This window comes from Callospermophilus lateralis, chromosome 17 (genome assembly GCF_048772815.1).
Source record: "Callospermophilus lateralis isolate mCalLat2 chromosome 17, mCalLat2.hap1, whole genome shotgun sequence".
Classification (NCBI taxonomy): domain Eukaryota; kingdom Metazoa; phylum Chordata; class Mammalia; order Rodentia; family Sciuridae; genus Callospermophilus; species Callospermophilus lateralis.
Window position 1 is genome coordinate 67,323,020 of NC_135321.1, and position 12,124 is coordinate 67,335,143.

Genomic DNA, 12,124 nt, shown 5'->3' on the forward strand with positions numbered 1-12,124 from the left:
CCTGCTGGGCTCTCACTGGTGGCTTTGGGCCCTGCCTGGGCTGGACTGTCCCTGCCTACATCTCCAGCCCCAGCTCTGCTCTCCCACTATGACTGATGGCCTCAGGGTGCCAACACCTCCAAGGTTTTGACGTTTGTTTTCCTGGTTTTCTCCTCATAGTTTCATGCACATTTCAGGGATCAGGGCAAAAGGCTTTTTCTCAATGTTTTGAAATCAAAGTTTAAAACAAAACTAGTTAAAAAAAAGAAAGTCAAAGCAGCCCATATTTAATTGGTTAGAAGAAAAGCACAGGACTGTGTTGAACAGAGTCCTCAGCTCTCCCTCTGCAGGTGAGCTCCCCCCACCCGGTTCTCACAGACCCTTCCAGAAATTCTCTGTGCCTGTGAAAGTTCCCATGTGGGGTTTGATCTTTCCCTTCTTTCATTAAACTTAGGATCGTGCTGTGTGTACTGTTTTGTGACTGTCTTTTTTTCCTACCTTTTTTTTTTTTTTTTTTTTTTGGTTAGGGGGGTTGAACTCAGGGCACTCGACTACAGAGCCACATCCCCAGCCCTATTTTGTATTTTATTTAGAGGTCTCACTGAGTTGTTCAGTGCCTTGCTTTTTGCAGAGGCTGCCTTTGAGCTCCCAATCCTCCTGTCTTGGCCTCCTGAGCTGTCGGGATTACAGGTGTGCGCCACTATGCCTGGCTTTTTTTCTCCTTTTTAAACATTATCTTGAAGGTCCTTTGGAGGATTCCCCCTGGAGGATTCGCTGCATGCACCCAGCCCCTAATCCCTGGGGCCCCGAAGGCCACATTCACTGGCTCTGCTGTGCCCAGTCCTCTGGTGGGCGAGGTATGACGTGGGCACCCCCTGCAGGTGACACCATCTCCAGGTCACTGCACCCCACTATCTCCAGTGCAGCCCCTTGTTCCCAGGTTTCAGGATGACTCTGTCACTTCACAGGGTCATTGTCTAGGCGTGTCCCCTGGGAGTTGTGTTCTGGAGGGAAGCATGTGAGGCTGTGATTTGGAAAGCATGTGCTGAAGGCTGGATAGTGTCAGGGCAGCTTCTCTGACCTGGGCAGCGGTGAGGCCGCAGAGGTCCCGGGTGTTTTTGGAGTCAGATGGCATTTTTAGTGTGAGGGCTGTTGTAAATGTCAGTCAACTGATTCTGCCCAACTTCTGCAGCTTGAGGGAGGTAAAAACAAGCCCCTGCATGCACTGAATTCTCAGTCTTCCATGCTTTCAGTTTTTGTTGTTGTTTTTTTTCCCCCAAATTTCAGTTTGGTTTACTAGAGTGTCAAGTAGGTTTACAAGTACCGCACTCATCATTCAGCTCATAGAAGGCCAACATTAAGGGAGATATGTTCTCTAAAAGAGATAAGCTTTCAGAATCTTTAATATGTTAAAATTACACAGGCAAAGATAAAACATCATGTCCCATTCCATACCCCTTCCTGCTTCCTGCTGTTGTACAGCTTGCTGCAAATGGGAATTTTAGTTGTTTGGATAATGGTTTAAAAGTCATCCCTTGCTCATTAAATTACTTTTGAGTAAAACTGGATGAGACTTTTCTTTATGCTTTCTTCCTTACCCCAAACACATAGAAAACACAGTCCTCATACTATAAGATCAAATGTAACCATAAACCTTGGAGGTGAAATTCAAATACAAATTTCCTCCCTTGGGAATGTGGACACCAGACCAAGGAGATCAATCTGGAGGACCCCAGTGGAGCCCGTGTGGGCACTATGTAGCAGATTGGGCTGGGAATATGGGGCTGCCCTGTTGGAGCACACCTGTAGGGAGGGTATTTTTAATTTTTGCAACTTTTTTTTTTTTTTTTTGGTACTGGGGATTGACCCCAGGGGCACTTTATAATTGTGCTACAACTCCAGCCCTTTTATTTATTTATTTATTTTGTTTTGAGACAGGGGCTGGCTAAGTTGCTGAGGCTGACCTCAGACTTGTGAACCTCCTGCCTCAGCCTCCACATTGCTGAGATTATAGGTGTGCACCACCACAACCTGGCTTCCTTTTTGTAACTTAGTCACTAATAAGCGGCACCTGTCAGCTGTAGAGCCTTCTAGTGAAGTTACAGGTGCTCATGGGGATGGATGAGCTTTGGAGCCTCTACTTCTCAGGTCCAGCCATGCTGTGTCCAGCGGTCCCAGGACTGCCCAGCAGGGCAGGCTGGCACTCTGTGGCCCCAGGTGACTTCAGTACCACCTGTGAGCCGAAAATGGCCCAGGTGTTTTTTAAGACTGGTTAATGAAAACCCTCAGCAGGAGGGTGAGGAGACCTGGGAGGCCCACGCGGCCCTTTGTGGGAAACACTGCCTGCACCTCCCCAGGACCCCACGCGACCCTGGTCAACATTGTTTGAGCCAAACTTTCCTCCTTCCGCCAGAACCTCCCTCTCGCCTTCGGGACCACGCTGCCTCCGTTTCCCAGACACACAGCCTGCGTGACTTGGGACGTCCTTCTCGGCTTCTCCAAATGGCTCAGGTGGGTCTCTTCCGTGTCACTGTCGTGCTCTGTGCTGGGTGCTCCTCCCCAGGCCTCGGCCCAGGGGCTTCTCTGGCCCGTGCAGGGGCAGGGAGGGCTGGCCTGCGTGACCTGGGAATGTGGTCACGATGGTGTGACTCCAGAAGCCAGTCACAAGAGACACTGTGCCCTGCTCCCTCTGTCATTTGGGGCCTGCGGGGGCCTCAGGGTACCAGCCTGTGAGCAGCCACCTTGGAGGCAGATCCACTAGCCCAGAGCAGCCTTGGCATGACAGGCGCCTCCGCAGACTTGGCTGGGAGCCCGAGGGGGATCCCTGCTAACGCTGCTCCTGAATTTGTGACCCAGGGGAAATTGTGAGATAGTAAATGCTTGTTGTTGAAGCTGGAGTTTGCGGGCAACAGTAATAGATAACTCAGATGTCACCTCATATTTCCATGTCTCTTTCACACTTTCCCTCTTGCTGTCAAATCCTTCCTAAGGAGTCCTGGGCTAATTGGCTGTCAAGCTGGGAAGTTTCTTGTTCCATTTTGAAAATGTCAAAACCAAGGCTGAGGCTTTGGCACAGATGGCCCAGGTGGTGCCACATGGCCTAGAAGTCTGGGCTCTCTCCCCCCTTTGAACCACCTTAAAATCTGTCCTGGAGCTGGCCTTGCCTGAGCGCAGCTCATGGTCCAGGGCAGTCAACCCTGGAGATTTACACGGCCTCCAGAGACCTCCTTTTCACTGTTCTCATGTATATTTGATTGGTTTGAACTGAGATTTCCTCCAGAGCGAGATCAGGTGTTCTGCTTGGCGTGCACAGTCTGGGTGTTCGCTAAGGCTCTTGGGGACTGATGGCCAGTTGCTGTTAAGAGGAGCAGCTGGAAATGCAACAAGGTGAGGCAGCTTCTGGAGACCCATGGTCTGTTTCTAACCACTGGCAACCTCACTGTTCCCCCTTCTTCATCTGTAAAGAGGAGGCTAGTGTCTGAGTGCTAAAGGAGATGCTGTGGACTGGGGGCATAGCTCACTGGTGGAACAGAATGTTACCTTGTTACTAGTTGGGTTGGGGGTTGCACCGAGGGCCTTGTGCATGGTAGTATGTGCTCTACCACTGAGCTATACCCACAACTCAGCAATTCTCAAAAATTGGTGAGGCATGGTGGTGCATGTCTACCTAGAGTCCAGCTACTGGGGAGGCTGAGGCAGGAGGATCGCAGGAACCCAGGAGATCAAGGCCAACCTGGGCAACACAGCAAGACCCCTGCCACAAAAGCAAATGTTGAAAAAAGCCTATATTAACCATAACAAACTAAGCGGGGAATATCTTCATATCCTAAAGCTTACTTTCTTATTGGTAAATAATATAACAAATTTGGAATAGTTCAGTTAAGTTGGAATAAAATTGTTTTTTTTTTTTAAAGAGAGAGTGAGAGAGAGAGAGAGAGAGAAAGAGAATTTTAATATTTATTTATTTTTTTTTTAGTTTTCTGCGGATAACATCTTTGTATGTGGTGCTGAGGATCGAACCTGGGCCACATGCTTGCCAGGCGAGCGCGCTACTGCTTGAGCCACATCCCCAGCCCAGAATAAAATTGTTAATGAAACTTTTATGATTCCTACTAAGAGTTAACCACACTATAAGAGACAGGCAGTGAAGAGTATGGGCCCAGTAAACCTGGCGCATTTACGCAGCTGCCTCCTGACAGGCACGGGCCCTGTGCATCTGCACATCTCTTTGTTAATGGAAGGAGACAGGTGCAGCCCCCACCCAGGGCTCTCAAGCTGGAACAGCCTCTGGGAGAGTGAGCCAGGGAAGCCAGGTGGTGAGTCAGGGTCCTGAGAGAAAACTCCGTGTTTCTGAGTAGTGCTTGAGCTGCTTCTGGCTCTTCCCTTAGCCAGCTCAGGGCTGCAGTGACTGAGTGTAGAACTGTCCTTAACCGCTGAACCCCCTGGGCTGGGGGCTGTCAGCACACTGCCAGGTGCTCTGACATCCTGATGGACCCATCTTTGTGTTTCTCACTTATTCCCGTCTTGAACCTGCTGCTAACTCACTCTGCACTTACTGAGCACCTGCTTCATGCCAGCCATTTATTTCAGAAACTGGGATACATAGGACAGGGAAGAAATGTGGCCGAGATTCTTGTTTTCATGGAACAATGAAGTGGGATATGGGGTGCTAAGAGCCAAGGGGGAAACACAGGCCCATGTACAGCGGGAGAGAATGTCACGAGCAAGTCAAGGATGGGAGCAAAGTACGTGAGGGTGGAACTTGCAAGTTGGCATTGTTCAAAGAAGATGGCACTGTGCAGGGAAGAAGGTGCACCTTGTCTATTCAGCACTGAGAGTGCCCTTCAGCAGACGCTGAGGACCACTCTTGCGGGGAATATCTTCATATCCTAAAGTTTACTTTCCTATTGGTAAATAATATAACAAATTTGGAATAGTTCAGTTAAGTTGGCCCAACTGGAATAAAATCGTTAATGAAACTTTTATGATTCCTACTAAGAGTGCAGGAAGGAGGCCACATCAGCTCTGAGCATCAGCTGTGGAGAGGCATCAGGCAGGGCTGGAGGGTGCAGCACTGAGGGCCAGCCACCTCACTGGGGACATCATCGACTCCAGCCAGCAGGACAGGGAACATTGGCAGCCATGCCGACTTGCCTGGATGTTTGTTTCTAAAAATGGCGTTTGTGTTGCCATGTACAACAAGTAAGTGAAAATAGCCTGCTCATGTCGTGTCCTCCGCCACCACCTGCTTCTCTTTATATCTCCAACAGGAAGTAGGCAGCACAGCATGGGTTACAGAGACCGAGCTCCTGCTTCTGCCTTGAGCTGCAGATAAACCAAGCCCAGTTTGTACTTTTTCCTGCTTCCAGGTAATGTTCACAACCAGCTTGTCTTCAGACAGAGAGGTACTACTTAAAGCCAGGCACTGTGGCATACGCCTCTGATCCCAGTGACCCGGAGGCTGAGGCAGAGAGGATCATGAGTTTGAGGCCAGCCAAACTTTATCTATCTTTATATAAAAAAATAGAAAGGGCTAGAGGTGTATCTCTGTGATAGAGCTCTATCAATCTCGAAAAGAAAAAAGAAAGAAAAGAAAAAAGAAAAAAAGACAGACTGCTTAGAATCAGCCATGCTGCATTTGGTGGTTGTGAAGGCTGGCTGGGGCTCCACAGACTCCTCTCCACTTCTAATCATAGCAGGTCAAGTTTTAACTGAAGTTGCTGTTTGGTGCCTGTGTGGTCCTGGTAGTTTAACACAGTAGCTCTAGTATCTCTTCGGGTGAAAAGTGACATAGTGACTGTCTAGGCTAACATTCTTTGTTTTAAAAATTGAAGAAACAAGCCGGGCACAGTGGTGCACGCCTGTAATCCCAGCGCCTTCAGAGGCTGAGACAGGAGGATCGCTAGTTCAAAGCCAGCCTCAGTAAAAGTGAGGCACTAAGCAACTAGGTGAGACCCTGTCTCTCAATAAAATACAAAACAGGGATGGGATTGTGGCTCAGTGGTTCAGTGTCCCTGAGTTCAATCCCTGGTACCTCCCATAAATAAAAAAGTAGATAAGGGGCTAGGGATGTGGCTCTAGTGGTAGCGCGCTTGCCTGGCATGCGTGCGGCCCGGGTTCGATCCTAAGCACCACATACAAACAAAGATGTTGTGTCCGCTGAAAAGACTAAAAAATAAATAAATTTTTTAAAAAAAGTAGATAAATAGGTAGATAGATAAATAAATAGAAGAAACATATCCATAAGTGTTCAGGAACCTTCCTGAGCTGAGCAGGAGCAGTTTCCTTAGTACCATTTCTGATCTGTGAGAACCGGGTGCTCCTGAAGACTCTCCTTTGCTAGCTAGGCTTTTCTTTTTTTCCCTTCAGTATCAGGATGGAAGCTCTTGGGTCCTGCAAAGTCCTTTTTGCTAGAGATGCCACTTGGGAGTGGAGAGGGCTCTACCGCCTACAAGGAAGCTTCAGCTACTGCTGGACCTGGGGGACCCCTTGGACCAGATAACCCCAGGCGCTTGTCCACCATGCGCTCTGTGCAGTCAACTCCCCAAGGGATCTTGAGTGGGAGCCAGGGGTCCTGGAGCTTCATCTAAAGTTGTGCTTCCTTGGGTGGTGGGTAGGAGACTGGGAACGGTTGACCTGCAAGGCAGCCTCTTCAGGCTGCCCCACAGGCCTATGGGGCTTGGTCGTTACTTTTCAACAACTGTGAACGCGCAGTCAGCACTGGGAAGACTGCAGAAACTCCGAAGGCTTTGTCTCCTGTTAACAGCTTCCCTGCAACCAGCACAGAAGATGCTGATGTAACCGATCCCTCCGCTCTCCATCCGGCCCTGGCGGATCTAAGGGAAAGACAGACTGGTCTGAGGCACTGGGCCATGCTGGGCTTCAAGGGGCCATTGTGGTGCAGTGACACTGAAACTGAATATACTCAGGACAGCACATCAGGATTCACTCCCACACAGCCAGCACTGCTCACAGGCATCCTGCAGCCCCAGGAGCCAAGAGAGCTGTGCCTGAACACAGTCAGTTCACAGAGCTCTAGCCTCCAGTTTGGTCTTTCAAATCAGAGGTGAACAAAAGTAAATCTAGGTTGCAAACTTGACAAACATTAGCATTTACTAAAAAAAAGTACTTTGAGAATTACTGCTTCCTACTAAAACTCAATACAAAATCATCTCTGTTCAAGCAAACTTAAGGAAGATTAAATCAGCTTAAAAATGCTTTGGAAAAAGCCTTAGATTGAATTTTTAACAAGAGGAGCTCATTAGTATTTGGAGGGCATGGTTTGTTCAGAAGCACTGCATCATTTGCTCAAAGATGTCCAAAACATTAGGAAAAAAAAAAAAAAAAAATCACCCCTCACAGAGTTTTCTATCTCTGGGAGCAGCTCACAGAGACAATAGAATAAAATGGACACGTTCAATTATCCACTGTAGTTTGCTCTGCCCTGGGAAGAGTGTGGGGCCAAGTGGGAACAGTGAACGCCTTTGAAGGTCAGGTGTTGAAACTGCACTAAACAGGCAGAGCTGGCTCAACACAGCTAGTGGTGGCCCTAGTCGGCTTCATCATATTTCAGAAGTTTTCTGCAGCCATTCCTATTCATCAGTGGTGAGTGTGAGCATGGGAACTTGCTGCTGGCTGAGTCTATGATAAATTTGCTAAGCTGCAGCAAAATAGTGTGTGGATCTAGCAAATAACCAGGTAGTCACTCCTAAGTCTGTCACCTAGCACAGTGCCACATAACACTCATCACTGTCCAGGAAGTCACCCAGCAGTGCCAGTTTTGTTGACTTCACAACCAGCATACCTGGGCTGCTACACATTTCAGGTAGACAGCAACTCCTTTTCATTTATGGGGACATGGTACCACACACAATTCACCTGACAGCTTGTGCTGCCCTCTCTTTAGTCACAAAAGGGCTTAGTCAAGTGTACCTGCGACTTCCTGCTTTGAACCATTTGCAAATCCAATGCTTCATAAGAATAATAGATTACTGTTACTTTTTTATTTTTTCTATTTTAATTTCAAGCAGACTAACCTTTGGTAAAATAATATTTGTCAGGTAAAATGCTAATGTTCTAATTCTGGAGCCTTCCCAAAGACAATAAGACTTTGATGCAACATGAAATAAAATGACAATAAAAAGTTACTAGAAAAATTTTTTCCCAATTGAGAAACACAGTAATTTGACATATCCAACATCAAATTAAACTCTACAGACCTTGCTGAGCAGCTACTGCTCCAAAATGTGAAGAGCATCAGGGGTTTAAGGGTAAGTGAGTGCTGTCCACAGGGACATTGCTTTGTCACTCCTGCAGGGGGCACTGAGCTCACCTGATGGCTAGATGTGGGCAAATGGATGAGGGCTGGGGTCATCACCCTTCTGTCCCTCTGCTTCTATGTGCTTTAACGCAACTCTTAAATTTAGGAAAGGAAGGTAGGTCTTAGAGTCCAATAGAGGTCACAATCTGCTACATGGACGGACATGCCTCAGAACTTAACCTGTGTGCATGTCACTAAGATCGCAAAACTTTTATTGAATATTCTTGTCCTATTTTGCTATACAAAAGGGGGCAGTGTTAGGCAGCAGAGATCAGAGTGTAAAACTCTAGTTACTGAGCCAAAGAAATGGGAAGAGACTTCTTTTCTATAATGTTCTTGATTAGCAAAAACTTCATACGTAAGTAGCAGATACCTGAAAACTATCCAAAATAACCACCAATTTTCAAGCTTTTATATACCAAAGGGAGGCAACTTTAAATAAATAGGAATAGCAACTATGAAGTTTAGTTAGGCTAACCTTTTTTAGAATTCGACCATAAAAGTCAAAGTGAATCCTCATGTTGCCTAAAGCACTACCTGGTTTTTGTGCAGAGATCTCTGTTGGGAGGCTGGTCATAAAATGCTGAGGGACAGGATTGGGAGGCACTGAAGGCCACCCTGCACCTGACCACACTCTGCCCATGTCATGTCTAAAATAGAAAAAGGCTGAGATCTGATCAGAGCAAGTGCGCATGTCATTCACATTTGGGGTCTTTTTCTACTCCAAGACGAGTAATAAAAAATAGGGAAGGAAGCAGCTGCTGGGTCACCTCAAGGGGGATCCTTGAGAAGCCAGGACCTGGGGGTTCAGTGGCACCTGCTCCACAGGGGACAGAAAAGGCCTTGCTGCCGTCCTTAAATCATGAAAGCTCAAATACCAGTAAAATGTGTCCTTCTGTGAGAAAAAGCTCCAAAATGCAATGACATGCAGATTTAAAACATTTAAAATATCCACATCAATACAAAGAAAGTGAAAGTCTCTCTTCACAGTGAAGCAGCACCCTGCCCACCACAGTGTCATTTATGACAAGTGCTGGCCTGGAGGACTGCACCCTGCCCACCACCATGCAGTTTATGACAGGTGCCGCCCCAAGTGGCCGCAGCACCTTCACAGTGGGCGGAGCCCCAGTGCTGCCTGGGGGTGGGAGGCTGCTGAGCGCCCCCAGGTCCTGAGCAAACTCTTCTGGCTGCAGGGGAGGCCCCTGGAGGAATGCAGGCTGGGACCTCCCAGGAAAGGGCACTGCCCCTGCCAAAGACTTGCTCCAAGAGAAAAATGCCCAGTGGGCTCTCTAATCCCTGCTGCATTTTGAGTTTGTTGTCCTTTCCCCTCTGGAATGAGATCACGGCACGACCTACGCATCCTACACAAGCTGGAATCAAGGACCAGAAGCAAAGTGCCCAGGCTGTTAATTCTTGCGGAGGACAGGAGCTGAGGCATCACCCTCAGAGAGATGGAAATTCCCACACCGGCAGAGAGAGGCCAACCTTGGAGGAGGTCCACCTGCTGGTAAACGCTCTCTCACACAGATAGTACACAGCCCCTGCCACCCCAAACACAGCCGCTTCAAGTTATTTTCATAACTTAAAAATATGTAAGCAGGAGCTTCTCTGTGATATTTGGTAGGTCTAATATCCCCACCCAGCACTTCCCCTGGTGGGGCAAGTACTCTTTTTCTTTCCTTCACTCCTAATTCCAGGTGAAGTTATATAAAACCTCACAAGGAGCCTTCCCAATCATTGCTCCCAACCTTTTTTTTTTTTTTTTTTTTTTTTTAAATAGTTATAGATGGGGCTGGGGTTGTGGCTCAGAGGTAAAGTGCTCGCCTAGCATGCGAGGGCACATGAAATAAAATAAAGATATTGTGTCCACCTATAACTAAAAAATAAATATAAAAAATAGTTGTAGATAGATAGCATAACTTTATTTTATTTATTTTTTTTATGTGGTGCTGAGGATCAAACCCAGTACCTCACATGTACTAGACAAGTGCTCTGCCATTGTGTTACAGCCCCAGCCCATTGTTTCCAATCTTTAAAACAGCTACTCAGTGTTTGATAGTCTTGAAAACACTTTGAAGAAGCAAAGCAAGTTAATCAGGAGCATTCATGGTACCCTAGAGCGCCAGCTTTGCTCCAGGAAGTCAGCAGGGCAGGGCGAGATCCACCCCTTTCCCATCTGAAGTAGGGTGGCTGGAGGAATACCCTTCACTGACCCTCACAGGTCAGAGTGTACATTCAAAGTAATCATCTTTCCTGAATTCTAGTTTTCAAAGTAATACTAAAAATGTGCAGATATGGTTCCAGGGGAAAAAATATTTCAGTTCAGGTAAATTTAAAGGTAACATTCTCATTTTTTCCTAATAATGGTGTATATTTTCTTTCACTATTGTAGATGCAACAGAGGTAAGGGTGAGAAAGGAGCACATTCAGAGCAGAATCTGTGCTACTTAGAAGCTGCATTCTCTATTTAAAATACATTCACTCAAGATTAAAGAGCAACACAAGAAAACTACACAGTGTACTAATTTTTAAGTCCTTTTATTTTCTAATTACTTTTTAGTTGTCAATGGACCTTTGTTTTATTTATTTATATACAGTGCTGAGGATCAAGCCCAGGGCGTCACACATGCCAGGCAAGTCCTCTACCAGTGAGCCACAACCCAGCCCTTAATTTCATTTTGAAAAAAGGAAAAAACCAAGGTTTGGTGATAGAATCTGATGTTCTCTTTATGGACATAGAGTAAATTAAAATGTTAAAATTTTTAAAATTTATTTTTTAGATGTAGTTGGACACAACACCTTTATTTCACTTGTTTATTTTTTTATGTGGTGTTGAGGATCAAACCCAGGGTCTCACACGTTTGAGGCGAGCACTCTACTGCTATAACTAAAAAATAAATATAAAAAATAGCCCCTAGAATTTTTTTAAATAGTTGTAGATGGGGCTGGGGTTGTGGCTCAGAGATAATGTGCTTGCCTAGCATGTGAGTAAATGATTAATGTGCTGATGTCATACAAGGTTTAGAGGGAGGCACATCTCACACAATAGGGTGAACACCCAATCATCATACTTATGAACTGAGGGATCAAATGTTAGAATTTTTAACTTCTTGCAATGCTAGGGATAGAACACAGGGCCTTGGGTATGCTAGGAAGTGCTGTACCACTGAGCTACACCCTCAGTCCTTATAAAGGATTGTTTTAAATTTAAATGGCTCCCCAGAAGTTGCTGATGGTCCTCTATTCCCCCACATGCCTATGACAGGAAGCTGCATTCAAATTTCTCACTGCTTGACAACTAACCTTCTTTAGGATAAGCTCCTGATTCAGAGGGCCACCAAAACCCAAGGGCCCAGGCTAGACTTTGGGAGCAGGACATGTGCATGTGGGCAAGTGTATGCACTTGCTTGTGGTTGTCCCATATCTGTTTCTTTGAGTAGCCAAACCTGCTGCCTGTCTCTGCCTGTCTGAGGGGTTCTGATGGGTCTCTGGCATCTCTAGAACACCAGTCTCCTCTGCCTGGCCTGCTTTCTTCAGTCAGCTTGAGTTGCTGATCCCAGGGACCTATCTGACACTCAGGTCTTTTCTAGTTCAGAACTGCACTGGAAGACAGCCTAGGGCATGGCTCTACTCCTAGGGTGGCACTGATCCTGCCTGTGGGTCCCTAACTCATGGTTGCAGGAGTGGAAATCTTCCTTTTCCTGGAAAAAGGTCCAGAGCATCTTTGCTTAGCTTTCTCACTGCAGTTCTGGTACAGCAACAATCAAACCTTTGAGGAGAGTTGTCAACATAGGTTAGCAGCAGTTATCAGAGCTAAACCATAGA

The 12,124-nt window shown here is 46.6% G+C and overlaps 1 non-coding gene across 1 annotated transcript; it reads right to left on the bottom strand.

Moving 5' to 3' along the window:
* Positions 1-11,286: 11,286 nt before the first annotated feature.
* On the bottom strand, positions 11,287-11,386 carry LOC143383076 (small nucleolar RNA U13). Its single transcript, XR_013089117.1, has one exon. It is a non-coding gene; the product is annotated as a small nucleolar RNA U13 (small nucleolar RNA).
* Between the last annotated feature and the right edge of the window lie 738 nt (positions 11,387-12,124).